The sequence below is a fragment of the Passer domesticus genome, chromosome 2, assembly GCF_036417665.1.
Source record: "Passer domesticus isolate bPasDom1 chromosome 2, bPasDom1.hap1, whole genome shotgun sequence".
In the NCBI taxonomy this organism is placed as follows: Eukaryota; Metazoa; Chordata; class Aves; order Passeriformes; family Passeridae; genus Passer; species Passer domesticus.
The window spans coordinates 64,283,284-64,309,898 of record NC_087475.1 but is presented as its reverse complement, the minus strand read 5'-3'; the positions used below and the strand labels follow the sequence as shown (position 1 = coordinate 64,309,898).

At 41.2% G+C, this 26,615-nt stretch overlaps 1 long non-coding RNA gene across 2 annotated transcripts in view; it reads right to left on the bottom strand.

Moving 5' to 3' along the window:
• Positions 1–9,252, bottom strand: part of LOC135294059 (uncharacterized) — a 35,379-nt gene extending 26,127 nt beyond the window's left edge. Inside the window, exons 1-4 of one of the 2 annotated variants that reach the window (XR_010356202.1) lie at positions 8,889–9,252; positions 7,810–8,437; positions 5,422–5,491; positions 1,481–4,514 (exon numbers count right to left, since the gene is read on the bottom strand). This is a non-coding gene — a long non-coding RNA (uncharacterized LOC135294059). Of the gene's footprint in view, positions 1–1,480; positions 8,438–8,888 lie in introns of both variants that reach the window. The other variant, XR_010356201.1, reaches the window with a different exon arrangement.
• Positions 9,253–26,615: the final 17,363 nt, after the last annotated feature.

The following is a 26,615-nucleotide window of genomic DNA, read 5'->3' as shown; positions in this document are numbered from 1 at the left end:
TTACATCATATGTCAAGCTTAATGCCATACAGAATTCAAAGTACATTGCATCAAATACTATTAGCTGAATTTACTATAATAATATTTTAAAATATATTAAGTTAGCTGTATAAACATTTATTTAACATTTTTAAATTATAATCTCTTTCACAGAGTTAGTAGCAGTCTGACAACAACTTTAATTTCTCTAAGACCAAAGAAAGTCAAATGGAAATGCACATGACTGGTGTTTTCATCCTATATGTGTCATACAAATAAGACTGTATCTTTCCAGTTCTCTCAAACTTTCCTAGTGTTCAATGTCTACTAGAAAACCATTACTTACAGCCAAAGGAGGTTTTTGACTTGTTCTTTTCAGACTTGTGGACAGAAGTTGTTCAAGCCTCTGATTTAACATACCTACTTTAGTAGCTGCTGTTAAAATATTTTCTTGAATTACTGTTGTAATGGAAAATACATCATGACTATTGCAGGATTATATATTTTCAACTGGCTTTTTCCAACCAACACAGAAAGCTATTCTCATCTTCTCAGTGTTAGTATAAATAATTATACCATTTTTATCCACCGAGAGAAATAACACTGATAGGTTTTCTTTCCTTAAGTACATCAGAAACTTCTTGTCCTTAACTTGTATGATCTTTAACTGCGTTGGGCAAACACCTCTATTTACACTTCTCTTGCTTCCCTTGCAATTTTTTCATTCTTCTGATTTAAATTATTTTTTGTTGCATCATTCTTTCTTTCAAGTGTTACATGTGGGGTTTTTGTGTAGTAGAACAGCTTTCACTTCAGCTATGTTGTTTTGGTTTATAACAACTATGACTTTTTAGTAAAATGTTTTGAAACAGTTTGCAATTATCATTCACATTTTTCTGTTTAAATTCTCCCAGTAGATCTGACTTATAATTGTTTTCAGCTTTAGAAAACTGGTCTTTTTAAAGAAGCAAGAATCTATACTACTGGATCATATTTTACTCTTTTTGCACACAAATATAATCAAGGCACAATCTTCTGCACATAAGCAGACATTTGCTTCAGTTCTGTAATCAGTATCTCTCTGTATGTCATAATTAGGTCATTTTTTTGCTGAAGAAGTAAAATCTCTATTCAGCCATAAGGGAGGATGGACTCAAGGCTCTGATCCACATTTGGCAAAGAAACCTGGACCCTTGTTGTCTTGGGTGAGCATCCTAATCCCTGAATAAGAACCCTTTGAACCCACTCTCCTAGCAAATCTATCCTTTGTTTTCCAATTTTATTCTGACTTTAAAAATAGAGTTTTAAAATCTGCTAGATTGCAGTTAGTTTTTGTGGTCAAAGTTGCATATTCATTTTCTTTTTATTCACACGTAGAATGAGAAAAATATTCAGACTGCCTTAAACAGATGTTTTATTTAAGTCACAAAGAAAAAGAAATAAACATACTTGTCTCATTTTTGCCATCCACTTAATATTCTACTTGTGCATATTATCTTACCCAACTTTGGTACTGTTGCATGAAATATACACCAGGTTGCCCAGCACTGATGGGTCAGGAATGAGTGCACTTGTTGGCATCGTGTCCTGGGACAGCTTCATTCTTTACTTGCTTGGGAGTCTGATTTTCTGCTGAGCAAAAGTGTATTGTCCCTCTTTTAAATTTCTTCTTCATAATGATTTTAATGTCCTCCTGGCTATTCAAACCAAGCCCTCCATCAGTAAATAATTTACCTTTCCAGTGAGTAAATTATATTCAAACTTTACCTGCTTCTCTTCTTGGAGAAGGTAGACAAACATCCTCAAAGCCATCCTTCCATCTCCAAATGTGGTCAGCTTGCAGCACCCGTCTGTGTGTTACATCCCAGCCACTCTCTTCAGGTTGCCTCCCTCTGCTTTAGGGATCCAAATGTATGTCCCAGAAGGCCACCTAACAAATTCATCACTACCTGTCATCACAGTCTTTTTCTTTGAATCCAGGGTAATGAAACTTAACAAGACCAGTGGTTTAAGACCTCCTCAGTTTCTCCAAGTCCCTTGAGGTCTGTAATTGCTTCTGCTACGCAGTGCCATCCTCTTCTGGTCCTCCAGCACAGCATTCATACAAAGGCCCTCTTTTCTAGATGGTCCTCTCCCTTCAATGGGGCCACATTCACTTCTGACAGTGATTCTCAGAGATTCCATTGCATGTGCCTGCCTCAGTGTTCACAGTCATTACTTTCAGATGGATAACTTGCACTCATCATCTGTGTTTTTGTAATTTCTGGCTTAGTCCTGCAGCACATCCTTCACATGGCCTGCATTGCAATTTAATTGGAAGCAGGTTGTGGTACAGAAGGCAATCACACACCTGGGATGTGCATCTCTGCTCTGGGACCCAGGTCGGCCCCTTTTGAGTGGCCTGACTTATTTGAATATGATGGTTTGGGCACAGGAAGCTCAGAGCCTCCAGGGAAGATCTTTCCTAAGACAAATACTTGGTCATGTATCTCTCAGAGATGCAGGCATTAGAAACAGTGAGACTGGATTATGTTCCCTTCAATATAATAGGGAAGGTATAGCCAGCAAAATACAAAAATCTTTCAGGGCTTCATAAATCCCTTCCTGTAGTCTGACACCACCTGTATTTGTTGACTTTTAGACATGCTACAAGACCCATGTGTTGGATCTGCTCTTTGAGGAGCCTTAAGAGGACTGGTTGATGAATGGGGCTCCAGTGTTTATTTACTTCAGTTTGGTAGAAGCAGTGAGTCAATTATATTGCATTTCGGTTTTGCAGTTCTAAATTGGCAGAGTGCTTACAGCCTATGAAGGAACACATTTTGTTTATTTTAAATATCTGAAAAAAATTGAATAAATAAAATGATGCAGTTGGTATAAGATTTATGATGTCCTGAATTTTCCATGATTTTAAGTGGTTGGTTTTGTACATGACGTGTTACTCAAGTATGCAGCCCAATACCAGTCTTGTCTGGCTTTTGAAACAAAAGATCTTTTGTTGTGGTGAATCACAGAGAAAGCTTTGCAGGTCCTGTTTTCATGATGACACTTACAGGCAAGAATTCCCATAAAGTCCCATCACCCTTTCTGGAGAGGAAAAGTTAAGATTCATACAGCAGATATGTTGCTATCTGTCAGAGTCAGAAAGACCAACAATGAAAAAAGAAAAATAATTGCTGAATAACTTCACCTTTTTGCCATCATTTTCCACATAAGGTATCCAATATGTCATTCAGCAATGAAGAGACAGAACGATAAAGTCACACCCTTCATCCAGTAATGTGCCCCATTAATTTTCCAATCAAATTAACTAACAACAAACTGACTGCCTTCTAAGACAAGCTCAGAACTGAAAATTCTCTTTGTCCTGGTAATGTTGAGAGTAGATTTATGAAAAATACTTTTACTTAATAAACTGAATAGATACTAGAACACATCATTCATGGATGTTGTACAGTCCTGTGAATGTTAACATCTTTAAAGCAGATACTCACTTTAGCCAACTCCTTGCTTAAGTGTTCTGATAAAATGTATCCTGAAATCACTGGGCGCCTTTCTGCTTCTTCAATGGATATTGGAGTAGCTTCTAAAAAGTTATCAAGGCGTAACAGATGAGCTTTTAGAGGCTTTTCTGACTGTTAGGACAAGCTTTCCTTTAAAATAAATTTTGATGTCAGGAAGGCTTCTTAACACATTACCAAGAGGGCCATGAAATGTCTGGCTAATCACAAATCCTTTCACACCAATCAAAAACTTTCTAATACACTGAATAGCTACAGTTAGGTCTGGCAAACTCTTGTTTAAAGCACTTTAAGGTAAATATGGAAATTAAGAGATTAGAAAAGCAGTGTGTTGGGTGAGTTATTAACCAAGGTAATCCAGGCCTGCTTATCCATGTGCCACCATATGCTCTACGTTCTTCCTTAAGCTTATCCTAATGTGTTTTCCTTAAGGCTCTTTTCCACTTCCTTAGTTCATGAAATAAAGCAACATTAGCTCGTCTCAGTGTTAACAGATGTTGTGAGGAATTATTTTAAAGTCACTTGTATCCTGTATCTCTCCATATCTTTCAGCTCGATTGCAGTGAATTTTAGGAGGTTTTGCCCAGGAAAAAAAAAAAACCAAACTATAGGGATTTACACCACACCCTCACTATCATTAAATAAACCTAGCATGAAGCTAAATCAATGCAATCCAAGTATTTTTATACATTTTAGAAGTCTTTTCACATCCTCAGTTCTCCCTTGAAATGGCAGAGATCCAGTTTGGGACACAGTCCATACACTTTATACTGTTCATGTACAGCTCTGATTTGGAAAATCAGAAAGTGGTGGAACCTCAGAGCAAAGAGAAATTATTGTACTCACCACTCCCTGCTTTACAGACATAATAACAAATCTGAAGTTTCAGGAGCAGAGCAAGAATTTCTAGTGGACGTTGATGTTGTTTTTGTTGTTGTTATTATTATTATTATTGTTATTATTATTATTATTGTTCACTGTCTTTCAGTAGTATTCCTGCCCAAATACAGCTTCCTAGAAGAGAAATTGCAGTAGTTAGATACTTAGTTCAGTAAAGAAGAAGGAACACATAATGGGGAAGTTTCAGAAGTGTGCCTCTAGTAAATTCAATTGAGCATCCAAAATTTTGCCTATCTATGTGAAGCTGACATGACAATAGCAACACTAAGGAGGTTTCTTGGTAGCATGGACTGAAAGTTCAGCAAAGCAGGTGGGAAAAAAATCACATCTACTTTAGTGGGCTGCTGTTTAAACCTCCTTTTTTCAGATCAGGAAACATTTTATTTAAAAATATTAATGCCATTAAAAAAAACCAAACAAACATCTAAATGGGACTGGGTACAGATCATACTTTCTTCTGATTTAGGCTCCCCACAATTCCTCCAACATGAACAGCAGGACTGGAGCACATTCATGTTAGGGCACAATTTGGCCCACTGATGTCAGCCATTTGAATACACATACAATATGCTGTAAAAGCAAGTATTTATGAAGACTGGACCGTGAATGTGAGGAGAAGGGGCTGAATCATATTCTCATCATGAGTGAGTGATGACACCCTTTTATCCAAACAAAAGAACTAATGTTCTACTGGAAGGATAGCCTGAGGCAGGATTGCTTTAGGAGAACAAAGGCACTTGGTTTGTTGGAGCACATGCAGTAAGAGTGCTGACAGATCAAGCAAAAAACACAGTTTAGCTAAAGAAGGACATTTAGATCTGCTCTGTGGATGGGACCAGGGGTCTGGCATTTACAGATTACACATTGGTGAATGAAACAGCAACTGGTGACAAAAGTTTGATAACAATAGTAACGGGGGGGAAGAGATCATGAAATGTGCAGTTCTCACATGTGATCACTGAGACAGAAACATAGTTCACACTCAACTTAAAGGTCCACAAGATATGCAGGGAAGCAGTACCATCTCTGATGGATGAGAGCAGAAAAGTATTTCAATTTGCATTATGATGTCTTCAGCTGCACTTCAGCTGCTGAAAGATATATTGGGAAAGAGCAGGCATCAGAGTAGTCTTTAGCTCAGAGGGAAATTGCTCCCAAAAATCAAATTGTGATTTATTTGTGAGCAGCAAGTAATGAGGACATTTCCTGTGAAACGCCTTCCCTCTGGTGAATGGCAGTGGCTACACTGCTGTTTCTCCTGGTCTGCTCTGTCACTCTGCTTTGGCTCCAGCAGCCCCTGTGAGAGGCCCCGTAGGAGCAGAGCAGGAAGTTCTCCTGGACAAGGGCTTCATCCATAAATACCACACCACTCTGAGGAAATTTCAGTGCCCACCTCTACGCCTACACAGGAACACCAGCAATTCCAGACCATGCATCCTGGCCCCAAAGCCCACTTCCACGTTGCTAAGGAGAGTTGTCTGAAGACACAGGCAAGAGCTACATACTTTTAGTCCAATATCTGGCATTTCTTTTGACAGAAGATTGCATGGTATCATGCAGTGCTGGCCATCCTGGCAGGCTGCTGGGTTTGCAAGCCACCCTCAGCCATTTCACGCCTGGCTGCGCACTTGTTCCTCACGAGCACTTGCTTGGGGGATGAGGGCCCCCTATCCCACGCCCCAGGAACTCAGCATCTGTGTGATTTATATGTGCATTTTACACCACGTATGGGATACATAGATGTAATGTAGCCATGGCCCTGCCCTCCCCAGATGACAACATCGCAGCGCAAACATCACGGCATCACTGATGCCAAAACACAAACACCATAAAACAATCATCACGCTGTTGGGGCTATAAACATCACAACATCAACCTGGACCCTAACAGCCTTAATTCATTCCTTTAGGCAATGCTCCAGGAAAAAATGACAAAAAAAAAGTGAGGGAGAGAGAAAAAAAGAAGGCAGGGAGGTGGGTCAGTGGCACGTGCAGGTGGGGAGTGTGGGCACCCAAAGAGCCCCCTCAGCCTAGGGTCCCCAAGGGGTATCTGCATTTTATTAAAACTGGCTCTTCTCATCCCTGATTCATGCATCTCAAATCAGGATGAAATCCTGTAACCACATTAGTCAATCCAGACAGATTCGTCCATTACTTAATGCATTACTCAGATTTCAGTAACAGAAGGTATGTGATCTAGAGTCAAGTTCTGTTATGCTTGGATGAATATAAAAACACTAAAAAAGTTTGTGGTAACTGCACCTGTGAGACAAGATTCACTGATTTTGGGAATGATGGCTGTGAGTTTTCTAGCAAGTAATTTTTAAAATACATGTCTCTATTTACGTTAACAGCTTTATTTTGATGATCATGTCAAAGGCCTAACTGACTAGCAATGAGCTACCTCTGTCAACAGAAAGCAAAGGGACATTTTCTTCATCATTATTTCAACAACTAGGTTTGGTCCTGTCCAGCTTTTCCTACAGTAGCAGGATAGCATCGAGGATCTATGGCTGTTCATTAGGAAACAAAAACAGAGAGCAGAAAAGCCAAAGGCAAGAAAATCATGTCCACTATTTCACTGTCTAATCTGGAGAGAGAGAGGAAAAAAACAAAGTCTAAAACTGAGTGTTTCAATTTCAACTCAAATTTATCTATCAGAGCTTGTGTGGGCAGGAGCATAACTTGCTTTTTTTGCCAAGAAACATCTCCCAAAGGTTGCACATGATTTGAAAACAAAGAAAACAAATTTCAAAAAGGTAACAAGCCTCCACTGCTCCTCGCCCACTCTTGGTTTGACAGGCAGTTTGGGCTTTAGTGAATCCCTTGAGTCATCCTCCATGGTTCTCAGCAACATGATTGCTGGCTGTTCCCTGTGGCCACTTTGGCTGGAAGTATCCCTGCCAGAGGATACAGAGGTGTTTGGAGCTTTGTTGTTACAGCTCAGGAAGTCTCCTGGGCCTCTCATGCAGTGTCACCAAGGACAGAACCAGATACACCAAGACAGATGTTGTTTTTTCAGTGTTGCTATCCTGGTTCCTGCCATGGCTTCCTTATCTCTCCAGTCCAGCAGGATAACAGCTCTGAGGCACTCTGTGAGGGTGAAGGGAATGAGATGCTTCTGGGGACTAGGTAGAGAACCTTAAGGGATGCATGCATGACAGGAGGAACTTCCCTAATCCTCAGCACCTTGGCCCAGCTGTGCAGTGCTGCCCTTCCAGGGGCATGCTAGGAGAGAATCTGATAAAAGCTAAATCAGAGCTAGAAGTCCCCTGAGTCCCACCAGTATTCACATGCCTTCAGAGCACTGCATCCTACCATCCCCTGCACCCAGCTTGGCACCTCCTCTGATAACCCTGTCTGAACTAGTCTGCTCTGGCCCACTTGCGGAGACCAAATGTTTTGCTTACCCCAGGTTCAAGACATCCCTTGCAGTTGGTCCACACTCTTCTTGTTCAGTATACATCAAATCAAAGAGCATATGGATTAAATGAGAGAAGATGATCAACACTGATAGCAAGAGTAACCCTAAGGTCATCATTGTGCTTATACCAAATAAACACCTACACCGTGGCTCCCAAATATAGCTAAAGCCAGGAAATCTGCTGGAGCTCAGATCCATCTTTTATCCTCTCACTCATTCTATCACCCTCTCCTCAGCATGTTTGCGGGCATTGGGCAGAGGAATTCAGCACAACCACACCCTGTGATCTGGATTCTGACCTCTTCTTGGAACTGACCGCAAGTAGGGAACTTCAGTAAACCCTGCATGCAGCTCACTGAAAATTCCTGTCAGGGTGACACATGCCACTCAGAGCCAGTGACAGGGACCCCTTGAGGCTGACTGTAAATGTCGATGTAGAAATACCCAGAGAGTGTTTGGGAGGAAAGCCAGGAGGTGAGTTTGTGGGACTTCATATCTGCAGCCTCGTCGATGTGTGTGTTGAAATCTCCCAGGATGACAAGTCAGGGTATTTCATCACCATTGTCAACAAGGTATCAGTGAACTCCTTTATGAACCCTTTAGTCTGTAGAGGTCTGTAAATGAGCATAAAACTCTGTGTTAGCTTTGGCTCAGGTTTCTATTGTCAGATGAATGAATTCAAACCTTACTCTCTGCCTCCATTAGAGCTGCCAAATCCCACCCAGAGGAACTATCTGGGGCAGCAAACAGCTTTATCAAACCTCTGTGCCCCTACATTGAGCTGAACTTTTTGCCAAGTGCTGTGCACGATCTCCTTGCTTTGCAGAAAAATCATGCACCTCCAGGAATGTTCACAAACAGCACAGATTCTTTCTAGTCCTGTTCATTGAGCAACAGGAGAGTTCCCACCCTGGGGGACTCTATATTCACACATCAAGGGCTATCAAACTGTAAGTGCATGAGTTGGGGCTTCAGCAGCTCACCTGCAGGAACCTGGAACTGTTGGATCTTTTTCCCCAGTGTGCATCTGGCTGTGTGTTTCTGACTGGTTAGTTTCTTCCTTACCTTGCTCTGAAGTCTCTTCTCACAGCTGAAGACTCAGTGTTCAGGTGGGTAGCAGAGAAAGTTGTCTCTTTTTTTTTTCTTCTTCTTTTTTTCTTTTTTTTTTCCTTCTTTTTTTTCTTTTGGAGTGTGTCTTCTTCACATCTCCTGAGACAGCAGAAGCACTCTAAACCTTTTAAAGCCTTTTAACTTCTACAACTCCATTGTCATCTAGGAGAAGCCACTGCTCCCTGTAGTTCTAGCAGATATTCTCTCAGAAACACTCAGACTATTTAAGGGCACTTTTCTGAGACTCATTCTGCCCTTATTTGCATCTTCCCTAGGTCTGCTCAAGGATTGTTTGTGTCCTACACAGGCAAGTGTGTGGAGCCTTAGATAATGCAGCCAACAGTAAGAATGTGAGTGCCAGCAGTATCCACAGCTCCTGATAAACAGAAAACCAGGGCCACCCTGGCTAAACGAGCAGACAGTGACCTTGCTGCTAAGTGAAGAAAAGCACCCTTTTTCTTGCTCACAACACATGGGCTACATGTAAAAATAGCCGCTAGTCAGCAGCAGCGTGTTGCTCACATGTGTGGGCAATATGAGAACAAACTTATTTCCAAGCCCCCTTTCTCCTATTAGTTCCTCATCTTTGATTTTATGTGGGTTATCCAAGGATGAAGGTTATCTGAGGACTTATTTTCAGCAACAGATATTTTTAAAGGGCTGGAGGTTATCTGAGGTTTAGCTTGAAAATAACAGTACTTTGGAGAGTTTGCAGCCCCGCCTAGTATCATTTAGTTGAAGATATGCCCACATGCACAACTAGTCAATTCACTCTGGTAATTTAACAGTGTTGTTGAATTCTTCACTGATGCAATGGTTTCATTTGCCAGCTTTTATAAATAACACTTTCTAAAAATCTCTGTTTACCCAGGACATCCTGGCTAACAGTGTTTTGGCAAAGGGTACTTGTTCCTTCGTCATTTTGTAGCAAGACCTCAGCAAAGCAACTGACACGGACGTGAAGCTGTCAGCCACTACAAAACTCCAGTTCAAAACACAGAGTAAAATCTTCTTCAATAGCACTCGTTAACAAACCTTACTAAACCCATTCTTCAACTTCAATTTACCTTCACAAAAAAACTCAAATTAACAGTCTGAGGTTTTCTCTTCAAGGCACCCAGTGGTCACAGACTGTGTCATCTGAAGTTCACACTCAGCTGTAGGAAGGAGGGTGGTTAACATGTGCGCTCCTGGCATATTGAAACTACCCACAACAGGGCAAAAGCCTGTCTGGACACAGAGGTTTCCTATAGGCAGATCCTAAAATGTGCAACAGACTCACCAAATCACTAAGGGGCTGGATAAATTTCATTGCAAGCAAGTACTCTATAAGACAGTACACACTTGTCTACCTTCTTTTTGTTACTAAAAATCCAAAGAAATACTGATGAAAGAAAACAGAAACTGGAAAGACTATGGTGCCATCTGACAGACTGTCCTATTCTCCATGTCCCTGAGGAGAGGAGGAGAGAGCTGCAAGGATCAGAGTTAGTCACTTTGCCCAACGCCAGCTGGATGAGGCTGGGAAGTCCTGATGATGAGACCAAGCTTGCCCGAGGCAGGTTTCACACCACTGTGTGGTAGTACATCTCAGGCCACGGAACGAGCTGGAAGAAACTTCTGCAATGCTTCAGGCATCTTCTAAAACTATAAAAACAGCCACAAACTGGGACCTTGTATCCCATCACCTGCACATAAGCAAACATCGGCAACTTGCCCTTTCTGTGGAAAGCCGCGTCCGCCTTTGTTTTAATTGAGCTGCTGAAGAGAGGACACCAATGTGGTTAGAAATAGCATATTGAGAGGTCAAGAATTCAATCTGTTCTAGAGAGGCCTACCGCTGGTTTTCTTGGCAGGGCTCGCAGGGGCTGCCGTCAGCCAGTCCCCAGGAAACTTTCTCGCTCACGGAGCGAGGGCGGTGCGAGTGGCCAACATTCAGGCTTGGCTGCCGAACCAGAGGAAGGTTTTCAAAATGTCAGCTTGGATCAACCTAAATCAATTTTCCGAGGCACAAAGGGATGGAGGGGGAACTGAAAAGTGTCCTTTACTTCTGTTTCACATCTCACAGTTTCATTTTCAGTTACTGGAATGATATATAGAGGGAACAAAAGGCCAGGCAAGACCTGCACCTTCCTTATATCGTAGCCCAGCTTTTAAGGAGTCCAGGATATGAGTAATCGAAATTCATTTATTTTTCCTCATTTGCACTTCCCCCATCCACTTCACAAGAGTGTCTCAGAAACCTTCCTCATGGCTTTCTGGCCCTGATCCACCAGTCAAAGCCAGCTGGTCCCCAGGACAAACCAAAGATTCTCTTTCCAGGGTATACCATGCGGAATGTACCCATTGGGGCTGGCAACATGGGTTCAGAGCCACTCAGACACTACTGCAAGTGATACTTGGCTGCCTCATACATTCCATGCATGCTCTATTTACCTTGTGATTGCATGAGGGTGTTAAGACATCACCACGAATTTCAGGAGTGCCCCATTGCACACACAGCTTCAAGCACATGGACCCATGATTCACTCAAGATGACTGCAATCACATGAATGGAGTGTCTTGTTTCATCTTGCTTTTTTTAAAATTTCAACTGGAGTGAGACAGTCCATCCTAAAGCCCCAGGCTTTGGCCCACTGCTCCACATGTCTGAAATCTGATGACTGTGTTTGGTTTAGGGCTGGCTGCAACCTGCAAAGACTTTGAGAATTTAAGCCTTGCTGTAGTCCAGTTCCACAGGATACTAAGTAGGAATATCTAATCATAAATAGCCTTTTGGGGTTGCTGTGCATGATGCTGGGATTGTGCAAACTCTTGCATTATTCTCCAAAAGTGAAATATAAATGGACTCAAAAAAAAAATACCTTTCTAAGAGTAAAGCATCCTGTTGAAGGCACCAGTATAGGGAAGGGCAACATCAAATGCAAAAGAAGTTTTCAATATGAGGAAGGAGAAAGTCATTCAACATGAAGAGAAACAGAGAGATTTCCCTCCAGAAAAGATGCCATGGTACTGTGTTCAGTATTCAACATCCCCATGACCTGGGCAGCAACCAGAAATCCTTCATTTTAATGCCAGTAAAATCACAGGAATTGCTTTCCTAAGTTACAAAAACAGCCTGGGCTCCAGGGGATTCCCTGTTCCTCTGAGCAGTTTGTGCCCATCTGTGTTGCAGATAGCAATCATTATCTCATCCAAGAGAAAATGAGCAGCGTTTGCAAAGGAAAGGCAGAAGAACAGCAGCCTTTGCCAAACCAAAGAGGGGCCACCAATAAGAAGATGGTTATTTTTCAATAAGGGCCTATTTTTACTAAAATGTGATAAAATGTGCATCATTATGAACAGCCACACAAACACTTACAAATATTGGCATCCATGTGACATATGACCTTTGTTCCTATGGCGATTTTGTTCCAAAGAAAAATATGTATCACTGACTTAGTATGTTTTCTTAGCGTGTAATGCTTATATTAACATAACAGTATCTTACAGCACCACTACAGTAAGCTTGTGTCAGCACTTCCATTGCAAATAACCCTCTTCAGGACTGTTTGGATGAAGCAGGATATGTAAAGGACTGTTTAGGGGCAGAGTTTCAGTCTTAATTTTGAAAGCATTTGTTTTGTTAAATCAGAAGATGTACAAGCTTCTTGGCCTCACATTTGATCAATCATTACTTAAATCCTATTCTGGGCAGTAGTGGTTTTTGTGGATGGGATTATGGCTATCTTTTCATAGCTAGGAAAGGAATCTTGCCAAATAACATGATTGTAACATTAGTTTTGCAGTATGCACTGCTATTCCTGAAGACCCAACTCTTGGCTTTTGTGAACTTCTGAGAAAATCCTGCTTAGCTTTTGTTTATTTGTTTGCTGCTCTGTAGAAAAAGTAAAAAACCCAGCTTCTGAGAGAAGAAAGGGCATGTTAACTTTAAAGATTCTAATACCTCAAGTCAAATGTAAGAACAGAAATAGCATTCATTTTAACTAATATTTTCAGCCTTTAACTTTTCATGGTTATATGTTGAATATATATATATTCAACTGATATATATAAAATATGTGCATCTATAAATATAATTTTTATATATATATATGTATATGTATATTCAGGCTTATATATTAATAAATATATTTAACAAATATTTTCAGCCTTCAAAGGTTGTAGGCCTGTGACAAGATTTGTGGCATTCAACAAAGTGAATCTGACAGTGTTAACAGAAAAGTCAGAAAACCCTGCAGTCCATCCTACATAACCACTGTAATTGAATCAGGGTTTCTGGCTTGAAGTATGATTACAAGTTACAGAAAGAACAGAAGTTACATCCATGGCAGCCTAGGGTCTTTGTTGGGTTTGAGTGCAATGCACATGTTCAACAAAGAGGCAATCCAGTATTAGGAGTGTTTGTGGATAGACAACTGGAAGTCATTGGAGGATAAGAAAGTGGTCGTGGTTATAGATAGGGGGGTACCTTTATATCTATTCTATTGTGTATCAGAAAATAAATTTCCCCATCAATTAAACAGTTCTGTCTCAGCCTATAACAACAAGAGAGTATTATATTATGAGGTTGTACATAATTTGGGGAATAGTTTTCTACATAAATCTCTAAAGCCAAAGGAATGGAGACAGTAGTAAAAGCCATGTATAGTCACTATCAATAGTGTCTGACAAGCCAAAATATTTTTCTAATACTCTGTATTGTGCTAGTGAGTAGTAGGTGTAGCATGCATGCAGAGCTGCTTCACTGTGAGAAAGCCTTTATCTGACATTGGAGAGGACTTCATGCATCTTTAATAGTATTTCAAATTAGAGCCTCAAATATTTTTTAAAACATAGGAGACATATTGGGAGGTACCCACAGGTGGTATTACTTCCTTCTTTGTGGATGTTCCACAGAGTAAATTAATTGCATTTCCTTTAGAAAGAGAGGTGGAGAGAGAGATAATGAATTAAAAAAAGAGAAAAAATGCAACGTTGTGGGGTTAGCAGACCCAGAGGAGTAGTAATAAAATCTACATTATGTTCATACCACATGTCAGTATAAAGACACACAGCTTTCCTGATAGACTGCAAGAGGTTTGTTGTGCTGCAAATTAAAATAATATCGCAGACCAAGGAGGACATGGGCACAACCAGCCATGAGCAAAAGTACCCGTCCCCTATGAAGGACATGCAAAGGGAGCAGCAAGCAAGCTCTCAGTTCTCCTTCTCAGGCTGGGGCACTAACACAAAGGGAGGGGCAAACTCTAATCCCCCAGATATGGAGAAAAAGGGACTTGCTATCTTGGTAACAGAAAATAATTCAGAGGCGTGGAGCTAGATCCTGAGGTGTCAAACATGCTGCTCACAGCCAAGAGCCAGATCCAGGAGGTGGCTGGAAGTCCTCACAAACACCCATTTGCCCCCTGTTTCCTCCTCCCTTTTTTCAGCTTCAGCACATTGGTCTTTCTGGGCTGGTTTTCAGAGGTGCCTGTGGATTGAAGGGGCAGCCTAAGCACCTGACTTCAGCAGTCTGGATTGCCCATCTGGGCTTGTGCAGCTCCTGAGCTATCTGTCAAAAAAACAAGTCTAGCTCTCGTCCTGCTCCCTTGCAGGGAAAGGGAACACTTGGCCTCAAAATAAAGGGCTGGGGAAACGCAGACTTATTCTCAGAACCCAGTCATGTCTGTAGCACCTTTACAACTGACTCCTTCCCCTTTAACACCATTTCTTGAAAAATCCCTGCTCTTTTCCCTCCTTTATTGTTTCATGGCTATGAATCCCTCTAAAATGAAAATAATGCACAGCACAGTCTTCTTGGTTATAGAGGGGTTGACTGGCCAAGTATTTTCATGGACATTAGTTTTCATGGACAAAGCAAAAACTGAAAACTGGCACAGCTTTCTCTTAGTTCAGTTTGTCCTTTTATACTTGTTCTGTGGACGCAAGCCTTACTGTCAGGTCTATTCTTTATGAGATGGAAAGAAGCTCTTCTATTCTTATAATGGGTTTCATTGAAAAGCAAAGCCACTTCTCTGCATTTATTTAAGTGCAGAGCTAGAATAGAGACCAGCATGATGAATTTTAAACAGAGTTCACATCTGGTCCAGAAACCACAATCAATTTATTGCTGTATCTGAAACATTTTCAGCATCTGTCATATAATATATTTTCACACGTTTCTAACAAGACATTTTCTTGGACATAACATAGACAGGTATATCTGTCAGTTCAATTTCATGCAAACGAAATAGAAGAATTTTTTGGCATGGTTTATTATACTGTCTTTGGAGCAGTGTAACTATCATGTGAAAAGGGTATTATTTAAGGATGCCAGAAGCTCAGCAATTTCTTCCAAAATGTGGAACTACTGACTACACAGCAGATTTTTTTTTTCTAAATCTATACCTTATTTTTTTCCATTTTGATAGAATCCATTATCCAATGAATTTGAGAGAGAGGTGCATACCTAATATTATAAAACCTATCTTAGCTCATTCTGGGAACTCTCACGTTTTATGTTAAAGTGGAATCTTCCACTCATGATGGCCATTTAATCGCAACTTTATTCAAAGTTATATTAAAAACTAAATGGCAATACAAATCATATTAAAATTCTTAAGAGCTTCACGTTTTCACCCAAACCTGTCATGGGCTTTCCCACACAGAACCACAGATGTATCAAATAGCCTGACAGCACTGCAGCCCTATAAATAGGTACGCCAACTTGCCCCCATATTGGCCCCAGAACAACCATTTACCACCTCATTTTTGGCTACATAAACTGCCTCTAAGCACTTTCTCGTTTGAAAACCCTGGGGTTTCTGTAAGAGCACTGCATCAGCAGACAAAGTCCTGCACTCCTCACCCTTTCCCCTGTGCTCACATAAGATCCTCCACAGCCATTACTTCTCTGATTAGAAAAATAGAAGGAAATCAGGGGTCTCATGTTCTAGTGATAGTCTACTTGGATTGTTTGCCCTTTATTATCCCAATTAAGTTGAGAGAAGATGAAGTTTGTCAGGGCGTACCGGGGTGCGCGCACAAGCGAGCGAGCCTGTGCTTTTGCTGTAAGCACACTAGAGAAGTGGGGAATCATGTGGGCCTGCTGCACGACGCTTCTGCACGCTGGGAGGGAGACCCTGAGATGATTAAACATCTGTTCCTATAAAATTAATGTCTGCCATAATTAAGGGTGACATTTAGCTGCTTGACCCAAGAAGGGGGACCATACTTGACTATCTGGATGGGGTAAAACAACATGGTCCCTTCTGGGCAGAGGGGTTTTGGTCTTTTGAAATCAGCTTAAGCATTGGCTATAAAACTGAGCAAAGTAACCTGGCTGGAGAAAACACTCAGGCAAAATTGATGGAGAAGTGGGAGATTTGTAAGTGACTGTCCAAGGGCGTTCAGGCCACAGAGGGGATGTGAACCGTGACCTGGTGCCACAGGGCTTGGTGTCCCTATGCAACAGGATGCCATGGGCTGGAGGGTCACAGCTGACTGACAGACATAAATGCTGGTGACCCCACACCAGTATTGGCTTATTTTCTTTGCTTTTCAGAAAAGTCTTTCCACCACTAGACAAAGAGAAAAGTCTTGTGAGGACAGAAGTAGAAAGCAGCAGCCTCCCCTGCCCCCCCATGAATCTCGTGCCTCAGGAATACTCAGCAGCTTGTTTTCCCGTGCTAAAATCTGTGTGGGAAGTGGCAGTGCAGCAGTGGCCAAAGCAGGACAAGTTGCCTACCTTTTTACTGGGCTGTGGTGCTCTCAGGCTTATTGTCACCTCTGAGTTCCTCCCCCAGGAGCTCTAGATAAGGCTTGATGGAAACATAGAGCATGAAAAAAATGTCAGTTTGATTTCTATTGCATTTTATTTTGTAATAAATGTTTTATTGACTTTCTTGATAAGGCTGTGACAGTTTGAAAGTTTGTTTTTATGAAGCTGAGGTATTTATATGATGTAAAGACCTTGTGCTCAAAACAAAACTTAGGAGCCTGATTCATACTATCACTCTTGTTTTCTTTTTCTCCACTATGAATCCAGGTTTTCACAAGCAGATTCTCTCAAGATATTTCATGTGGGCTTGGTTCCACTGCAAATATGAATGTATTTACAGTGAATATGCCACATGAAGGTTGCCAGCTCCTTTGAATAAGTTTAACCATTTTACTACTGAATGGCATAGCAGGTATATGGTGCTGAGAAAATCCATGTCTAGTGTATGTCTAATAAATGCGTGTTTCAAATTAAAGTGCTAGTATCTTAGTGACACACCGTTCTTAAAAGAAGCCCATAAAAGTTACAATGGCACAGGCCAGCAAAGGGTTACAGAAGTATAGCTCCTACTATGGCATGCCCTGAATTAGTAAGAAATAGAATTTTGTCAAGAGAGAAATTTGGTGATATCTAAAGTTTACTTATAATAGAACTTTTCAAATTTTATTTCTAATTATTTTAGCCTGGAAAAGAGGACACAGTACTTCACCTGTGACTCTGAAGAACTCTACTGTCCCCATTTAATTTCAATGTTTTAAAATAACTGCACATTGGCTTTAAGTACCAAGTCACTCAATAAAGTGCAGGACTGATGGGTTACAGAAAATCACCTGTGGAGAGAGCAGATTTTTATCTTTTTCAAAACACTGTGATATGTGTTGCCAAGATTTATAATTTCCCTAAAAGCTGGAAATCCAACTTTCTCCAAAAGGAACAGAGAAATCAAGGACTGCTCTGCAACAAGAAAGCCAAGTTAAGGAAGAAAACAGACCCTTGAGGAAGTGGAACACATCTATTTACACATCTGCAGTCATTTGGGACAACTGACATTCAAAGAAAGAAAATTCTCACATTTTTCTCCCACTTAAGTCATAAATAGTTGAGACAAGGTCCTCACCTGCCTTAAATTTTGCTAGTGTGCTGTAAAGAGGTCACAGGCAGGCAGGGACTGACTTGAGGAGCAGATGGAGACGGGCTGCAGATGGATGGTACGGAGTGGCAGGAGACAGCTGAGGGGGTTAGCACCTCCCCTGGCACATCCCATGGGCAGGCGCCAGGTGAGTGGGGCACCGAGCGTGAAATCCTGGCACTCCAGTGGCAGCCGTTCCTAATGGCCAGGCTGGGATTTGACAGACAAGCCTGAGCCTGCCTCGTAAAGTAGATGAGCAGTGCCAGGCTGTATCAGATTAGAAGCTGCACAGTCATGTTTAGGGTTGCAAGTATTTAAAATCAAAATGCAATGATGAATTTTCCCCTCTCTCCAACTGTGCAGTTCTGCAGCATGTTTTTACTGTCTCAGCCATAAATATTGATGCTGAACATATGTATAGTATGACAATCCACAGGCATCTTGTGCTTTAATTCTGCAGTGATAACTCAGCTGTCTCCCATACAACACAATAGTCATAGTTTAGTGTTAGCAAACCTGGTACCCTGTATTTCTGCAGCTTTTTTTTCCTTGCTGTTCATACACATTACACTTGTTTCCTGTCACTGCACATCTTGAAGTCATAGGAAATGCATGTGAGTACCCACTGTGTCTGTGATGAGCCAAGTTTGTGAGTTAAAGCAAGACCCCTTAGACATCTTTCCAAAAAATAATATGGCCCATACATCTCCAATCTCAAAATGTGACATCATTTACCATATCCAGAATTATGAGTGAATAGGACCAAAAGAGGCAAAAACTCATTGTATGGCCTTTGCCAGAAAATTCCATAAAATTGCTTTTATTGCAGCTTTTAACCAAAAGGCAAATTAATCACTGCATCCAAATCACCCCTCATCAGCCTTGAGTAAGCCAGCTCACTTTCTCTTCCACCACACAGGGTTTGGTTGGTTGTCAGGCTGGGTCTGGTCTCAGTGAGTATTGCCTGTCCCTCCAACTCCCAACACAGGATCCCCTGAAGCTGCCTCAGGCTGTAAACCTCAAAAGGCTCAAAGGGAAGGATGGACTTTGTATTACTGCCTACAGCTCTTGTCTGATTTACCACAACTGTTCAACAAATGTTGCTCCTTCACAGGAGAGAGAGGTTTGGCTAAGTCACCACTGAAGACATTCATGTCCGGCTGAAACACAACAGAGAACATTTGGTTTTGGGTTTTTTTGCATGTTTGCAGCATCAAGACTCACACTCATGACAAGAACTAAACAAAAAATTATATTTTTTTCATCTCACTAGCCAAAACTTGCTTAGAGTTGACCAAAACCAAATAATTTTCAGTGTCCCCACCCAAAGCAAAATGCTTAAAATCTTCCATCTAAAAAAAGGTTTATTTCAAACAAAAGTAAATACAAAGCCTTTTGTTTTCCTGGGGAGTGGAGAAGACAAGGGGAATACTTTATTATTTTTCAATTAAGGCTAGACTAGCCTCTAAAAACAGGAATCTCAAAATAAGTGCAAGAATGATCCTTTTTCAAATATTGAGTCAAAGTGTTTTGATTGTTTTTTCTCCTTTCCCTCTCAGAAAATTTTAATGACTTTAAAGTGCATTTTCAGCAAGGAAAAAAATTCATCCAGCTCGACTTTTGAACTGTTGCTTTCAGGAAAATAAAAGTATGCCCTTTGCTCTGCTGTCATTCAATCTGCATCCCACAGATGACTGGGATCACCACCACAGTTAGGACTAGTCTGTAAAATCGTTGCAAAATAGTGAGCTTGCATAGCAACATGGTCATGGTTTTCCATACAACCAGTGGATGCACCGGCTTTTTCCAAGAGAAGAAGGACAGTGCTGGCTCCCTACTACTGACTATTCCCATGAGGATCATCCTTAGGGTCTCCAATTTCTCTGATGAGCCTGTTTTTTAAAGTTATTAAAGTTTTGGTGAAATATAATAATTTTGTGTATCTAAATATTGAATATTAGATACTGAATATCTCTCTTTCTCTTTCCCTTCCAACTGGTAAACACCAATGGGACACAAGATGGCAGTAGGTTTTCTGGTTTTCCTTTTTTAACTGATGGGCGAGGTGGTTGTTAGTCTGAAGAAGCCTTCCCTCCTTCATGAGCTCGGAATTAATTGTATGAACATACCTGGCAATTATCCAGTAACGAGCAGAGAACAGAAACACAGAGAAGGCCTGTTTCTCCTCACTTACTGTGATCTGCGTATGGGCATAATGGTGCATGTCACCCAACGCATCTGGCAAATCTCATCACAGTGTCAGGCAGTATCTATATCCACCTCGGCTCTGCTCAGACACAGGCACACGCAGTCAGAGGAGATGACTCCCACCCATACACACCTCAGTGGCTAATGCATAAAACAAATACAGAAGCATTCAGTGTGTGCTCCCCATTCCCAAACAGTTCATATAATTTATTCAATAATAGTTCAAAATTTTATTCATGTAAAGGAGTAAGGCCTCTCAGAGTCCTGAACTTCCACTTTTTATTGTGTGTCCAGATTTGGGTAGCAGGGGGGCTACAGGGGTGGCTTCAGTGAGAAGCTGCTGGAAACTTCCCCTGTGTGCAGCAGAGCCAATGCCAGCCGGCTACAGGACTGACCCTCTGCTCCCCAGGCTGAGCCCAGCAGGAATGATAGTAATGCCTCTGTGGTAATATATTTAAGAATGGAAGAAAAAAAAAGGGGTTTTTTATCCTCTTTTCCAGACAGAGGAGTGAGAATGTATGAGAGAAGAAAATCTGCAGGCACCAAGATCAGTGGAAAAGGAGAGGCTAGAGGTTCTCCAGACACTGGAGCTGGTATTCCTTCTCATGGTGCAGACCATGGTGAAGCACCTCTGCCACTGCATCCCATGGAAGACCATGGGGATGCAGAGATCCACCTGTGCAGCCTGTGAGGAAACCCACACTGGAGCAGGTAGATGCCTGAGAGGAGGCTGTGACCCCATGGAGCAGGGTCCTGGCAGTGACCTGCAGACCGATGGAGAGAGAAGTCCACACAGAAGTTTCCTAGTAGGACTTGAGACCTTGCAGGGGATCCATATTGGAGCAGGCTGTGCTTGAAGGACTGCACCTTGTGGAAGAGTGTCCTGTGTTGCAGCAGTTTCTGGAGAACTCTTGCCCATGGGATGGACTCATGTTGTAGAAGTTTGTGGAGGACTCTTTTCTGTGGAAGGGACCCCATCATGGTGGAGGGAGAAGGTAGAGCCTGGGAAGGAGTGGGGAGTCAGAGGAAGGTGTTTTTAAGATTTATTTTACTTCTCATTATTTTCCTCTGATTTTGTTAGTACTAAACCAAATTAATATCCCCAAGGCAAGTCTGTTTTGCCTGTGACAGTATTCAGTTTGTGATCTCTCCCAGTCTTCATTTCAAGAAAGGTTCATTTCTTGAACCTTTCATTAAAGTTTCTCTCCCTTGTCCACTGTGGAGGGGGGTGATAGAGCAGCTTTAGTGGGTGTCTGACATCCAGCAATGATCAAACAAGTATTGTCTTCCTTTCTACAGCCTGATCAGGGGAGAAGGAGGACACTTGTTGGTGGCCTTTGCACTAACAGAGATGGATCCACCATGCTGAGGGATGGAAGTTGCATGCACAGACCCCTTCACAGTGAGTGGAAATGAACCATACATCCTACCACATCACAGTCCTCTTAGCATCCAGAGGGACATGTCTCGTGCTGAGACCCAACCCAGTCGACAGGGAAGCAGTTCTGGGCAAATACAGCAGTGTCATTCTGGGATGCAGGGGTAAAAACCCAGTGAAATCATATTAATAGCACTTCTAATAACGAAAAACAGGGGGCAAGTTTTGAGGACCTGCTTGGGATTTGGGCACTTTAATTCTACTAAGTTTTCTTTTTAACCAGCTCAACCCTCAGCTGCTCACTTGAACATCTGGGGATAGAATTCCAATACTCATCAGTCTGTCGACTGAACCCAGAGGGGTAAGAATGAGCACCAAAACTTCCAGGTTTGACATCTGTCATCTCAGGGTGGATCCATACTTCAGGAAGTACATTACTCATCACAGATTGGAGCTGTACTTTAGCCACCGCTGGAGTTCCTTAGCCACTATGAACTGCACAGCAGGGGCAGCTATAAACAGTAACAAGACAGATTGACCTGAAGCTGTTGTTAGGGTGTTATCTGGTCTGTAAAAAGGTGAGTAACAGGGGATGAAAAAAAAAACAGTTTTCCAAAGGAACTCTGCTAGTAGTCATGTGGATCCCTCTACCTCTGCATCTATGCTGACTTCTCCAATGTGCCCTTAGACATTTCATTAACCAGTTCAGCCCTATTTCACTACATTTCCTTCATGCAACATGAAGAAAAGAGATGTAAAAGATACATAAATCTGAGTTGGGAAGCTTCTGAAAGCTCTTAGCTAGATGACTAATTGAGCTGATTTTGTCCTGGTCAAATTATACCTTCTGACAATTTCTGCCAATGGGAAAAAGCTCTCAGTGAAGTGCTGCTGGAATTGAAACATAAGTCAGCAGTAAGAGGCAAAAAATTGATGGGCAATTTATCTTTTCTTTCCCACAAACTGTCCTTTCCACATCAAACATTGGACATGACAGCAATATAAAGAAAGCTTCCAGATCTATAGCAGCAAAGTGTTACAACAGAGCAAGGTGTTTTTCAGGGCCGGAAGTCTGGCTCTTTAAACAAGAACTAGCACTAAAAACCTGTTTTAAAGGTTCTAGAAAGCACACTCTAGCAAATTTGCTCCAAAATGTGAAGTCAAATAGACTGTGTAAGTTCAGTATCACTAAGGCTGGTGAATAATCAGTGGAATGAAATCTCTGCCCAAAAAAATACCCTGTCTATGGAGTAATGCTGTAGACACCCCTGAACAGATGGGACCCAGAAAGGTCCATAATATCTAGAGATGAAAATAGCTTTTACAAAAAAAAAATGCCAAGATCACAGGCCTGATTCTGATCTCACCTTGCTGTAAATCATAAGTCACTCCATTCAGGCTGGAAGTTAAGTGAAATCAATTTAAGACACTTAATTTTTAAGGAAGGATAATTATCTTATTCCCTCCTTTCCAATTTGAAGCAGCCCATCAAGAATCCAGCTGGCTGCAGACTGTAAAAGAGCAATTCTCTGGATAAAACCAGCCCTTCTCCCTTCTTTAAATCCCCTGCCCTCTAGTAAAACACTTTAATAATGTGTAAGAGCTATTTTTGTTGGGGTATGCCCAGTGGTCCCAGACATAATATAGACTGTCTCCCAGTCCAAAATCAACTCAGGTGGCCACTGTGAAGCTGTGAAGTCAGAGACATGAAGCATGGGAGAACCAGAAGTACCTTCCAGAACAAAAGGTATCTCATTCCCCCTTCTGTGTCAAATCACCTGCAGCCAGGGGAGATTCAACTAGGAAATAGCTGCCTGGCCTGTTGTTGGCCTCAGAAGACATCTGTCTCTGAAGGGCTCTGTACTTAAGTAACAATCCATTTTCAAAACAACTCAATTTCTTTGTGGAAAATTTAAAAAATTACTCCAAGATATATTTCTTCCTACATCTGTCAGGGTAATGTTACACATCCTGATGTGCATGAGAGATGAGCAGGGTCACAGATGCGTCTTGGTTTCGAGCCAGACACTACCACTATTAAAACATGCAGCTTCTCTGTCCAATCCAGCATCCAAACTAAAACTGTAAAAAAGTGTGCAAATCTCTCATTTGCCTGATTGCAACAGCATTAAACCTTTTCCAAGCAGGGTTAATTCTATCTTTCTAATTTAAATGAAAATGTTCTCCTTTTTCTATGTGGACTTGTAAAGTCATGGGAACATATTCTGCTGCCTTCCTGACATAAATCAATGGATATATTGGAGGGTCAGGCCAAAAAATATATACATTTCTTGCCCTTCAGCTCTATTTCACCCATAAGCGTTTGCCCACATCCTGGAACAGAAGAAATGTTTTCTTTCCATTGAATTTCCGACTTTCATATTTCTGCCGAAGTTGGCCATCACTACACAGTTGATATTAACAACTTGACCCAGAATCTGTTAGGAAGAGAAACTCTTTTAACAGAATGACAATTATAATTCATCGAAAAATACCTACAAACAGAATAAAGTGAAATACAGAGGAACGTTTTTCTTGAGGATACTGTCTAATACAAACTCCTTTCCAGTCTGACTCTCCTTCAAGCGTACCACTCTTTAATAGGTAATTGCCAGTTTATTCATCCTAATCCTGTTCAGAACATGAACAAAATCATTGCTTTGAATATAACAAAAGAATAAAGATCTGTGGAAAACCAGACATTTCTTGGCCAAGAATGTGTAAACTCTGACAGTTTATAAATTCAGGCTGCTGGAAAGTGCAAGTTTATGGTCCTCACTAAACTACAACATACAATAGTTACCGGAAAATGTTAAAAAAATGTGTGCTAGAAGGACAGAAAATCAAAATTTAAGTTAACTGCATGCAACATGCTCTAAGGTATATCTGTCATTCCTGTGGACCACTGTTCATCTGGGGACCTGTGTATGCCCAGCAAACCTCAGGGCATGATTCTTTTCAATACTCTTTATAACAAGTATATTTCTGCCAAAAGTAGCATTCTCCACAGTCTTATTTTCAAACCTATCTGGACCAAGACTTAAAAAGTTTCTAAAGTGCACCCCAAAGTGTTCTATGACTGTGATGTATCATCTTTCTGCTGTCAAAGGAACATGTATGACTCCAGCTAAGTTAATATAAGAGGGAAGTCTTTACTAAATTCGCCTTTAAAGCAACCTTCACAATAGCAACCCTCACCACCCCTTTGCCCCAAGGCAGAGAATGGTGTCTCAGGAAAATCATCATCTGGATTCATCACAGGTTTTGATGCTCAAATACTTCCTGCTGGACAATTCTTCCTTACAGTCTCATGTAATGATCTAAAGGACCCTGCAGACTAAAATGTCACTCTTGGAAATAAAATTTAATCATCTACTCTGATCGGCTCTAATCTCTGTTATTTCTTAATTGACCTCACACTTTGCAGTTTGGACAGCCCTTTTAGCAAGATGAATGCAAATACAGCTGCACTGTTTCTAGACAGTGTGTCACTGCAGCAATAACAGCCACTTAGGGAGATTTCTCTTTAAATAGAAAGTTTCCAGGCAGTAAACAGGTTGTCTGAGTTATTTTATTTTATGTGTATTATTATGTATTACTACTTTCATTTTTGTTTCCCATTTTCCTTGACATTTTTACTCTTCTCAGAGGTACACAATGAAAGGATAATGCGAGCAGTAACATATTGCAAAATCTATTTGGATATTAGGGAAGACCTTATGGTGAAGGTGGTCTGACACTAGCATAGAGGTTGTGGAGCCTCTATCCTTAGAGACATTAAGAATTTGACAGGACATGACCCTGAGAAATGTGCTTAATAGAGTTGGAGTTCAAAGTCAGCCCTGCTTTACATGGTGGTTGGACTACATGACCTTCAGACATCCTGTTCACTCAAGATTATTCTATTAATACTTCTGTGTTAATGTCTTCTTAAACCTTAATTGTCATGGTCCCCCCATTTAATTTTTCAGGTGTTGACAGGTTTTCCCAAAGATATTCTCTTGTATTTCAGTGGTTTTGATGCCTTGAGGAAAGACAGGAAGTCATCTGGGTTTGCATATAAGCCCATCAGGGCAGACACTTGGGTTGCACTGCTGCAGCATGTCCATCCCTAGGCTGACACCAGACCCAGATCTCACTTACATGCAACTACCCAGCAGCTGTGGCCAGGAGGCTGTGCAAGGAGCCCTCCTTCCCCACAAGCCTCCAAGGGCTCAGGAGAAGCTGAGCATCCAACATCAGCCCACATCCTAGACATCCATCACAAGATGGTGAAAGCCAGTGGGTTTGGGCTGCCCTTCTCCAGCAAGGCATCAAGCTGAAGCAGTTGCTCAGCAAAAGTCTGAAGGCTGAAAGTTTTTATTAAGGTAAAAGATTTCCCTGTGACATATGTCAGTGTCCAAATCTGGTGAGAGCTAAGGGAGAGCTCAGACAGAAGGTAAGCTGGGAGCACAGCTATACCCCAGCACACCTGGGGACCTGGGTAGTACTAGAAAAATTACTTTCTTTTTCCTTAATAAAGCAAAATAATTTATTTCCTGGCCTTTGCACTTCTAAAGCTGTGTAAATGGTTTTGTTTGTTTGCTCTGTAGTTTTATAGCTGGACACTTTTGTAATTAAGGGTGTTTTTAAGTGATATGTGTATAAAATCGAAGTGGGCAAGTGGAAAAAATAAACAGAAGGAAAGTTTTTAAGAAGTTATTTGAATTGGCCGTGATATTCTTCCCCACTAGCTAGTGAGGTTTTAATTAGCATTGAAAATCATAAGTAACTGGAGATGAAAGAGCCCTATTAGGTCATCCAGTCCAGTTCCCTGCCAGTTAAGAATTGTGCCCAACAGTGTGTTTCCCAGTGTTTTGTCAAGTCCGGCACTAAGCCTGTTCATTACATGAATAATATGCTCTTTTGAAGTAGCAGGAGGGAAACTGCTCACAAACCATATCCAGGCACTTTCTTACAGTTTGTAACAAAAAAAAAAAAAAAAAAAAAAAAAAAAAGATAAGTGAAGATTCAAGCCAGTATAGAAATTTATATGCAGGACTCCACATGGGGTATTTACTCGCATTATTCTTATAGGGGAGCTCACACGTGGCTGCGTAAATATGAACGATGGACTAAATGTCATAGCAAGGATTGGATTGCGGGAAAAGTGTTTAACTGCTTCACTGAAATGATTCTAAAGGGGCCCAAAAGAGGGAGAGAGGA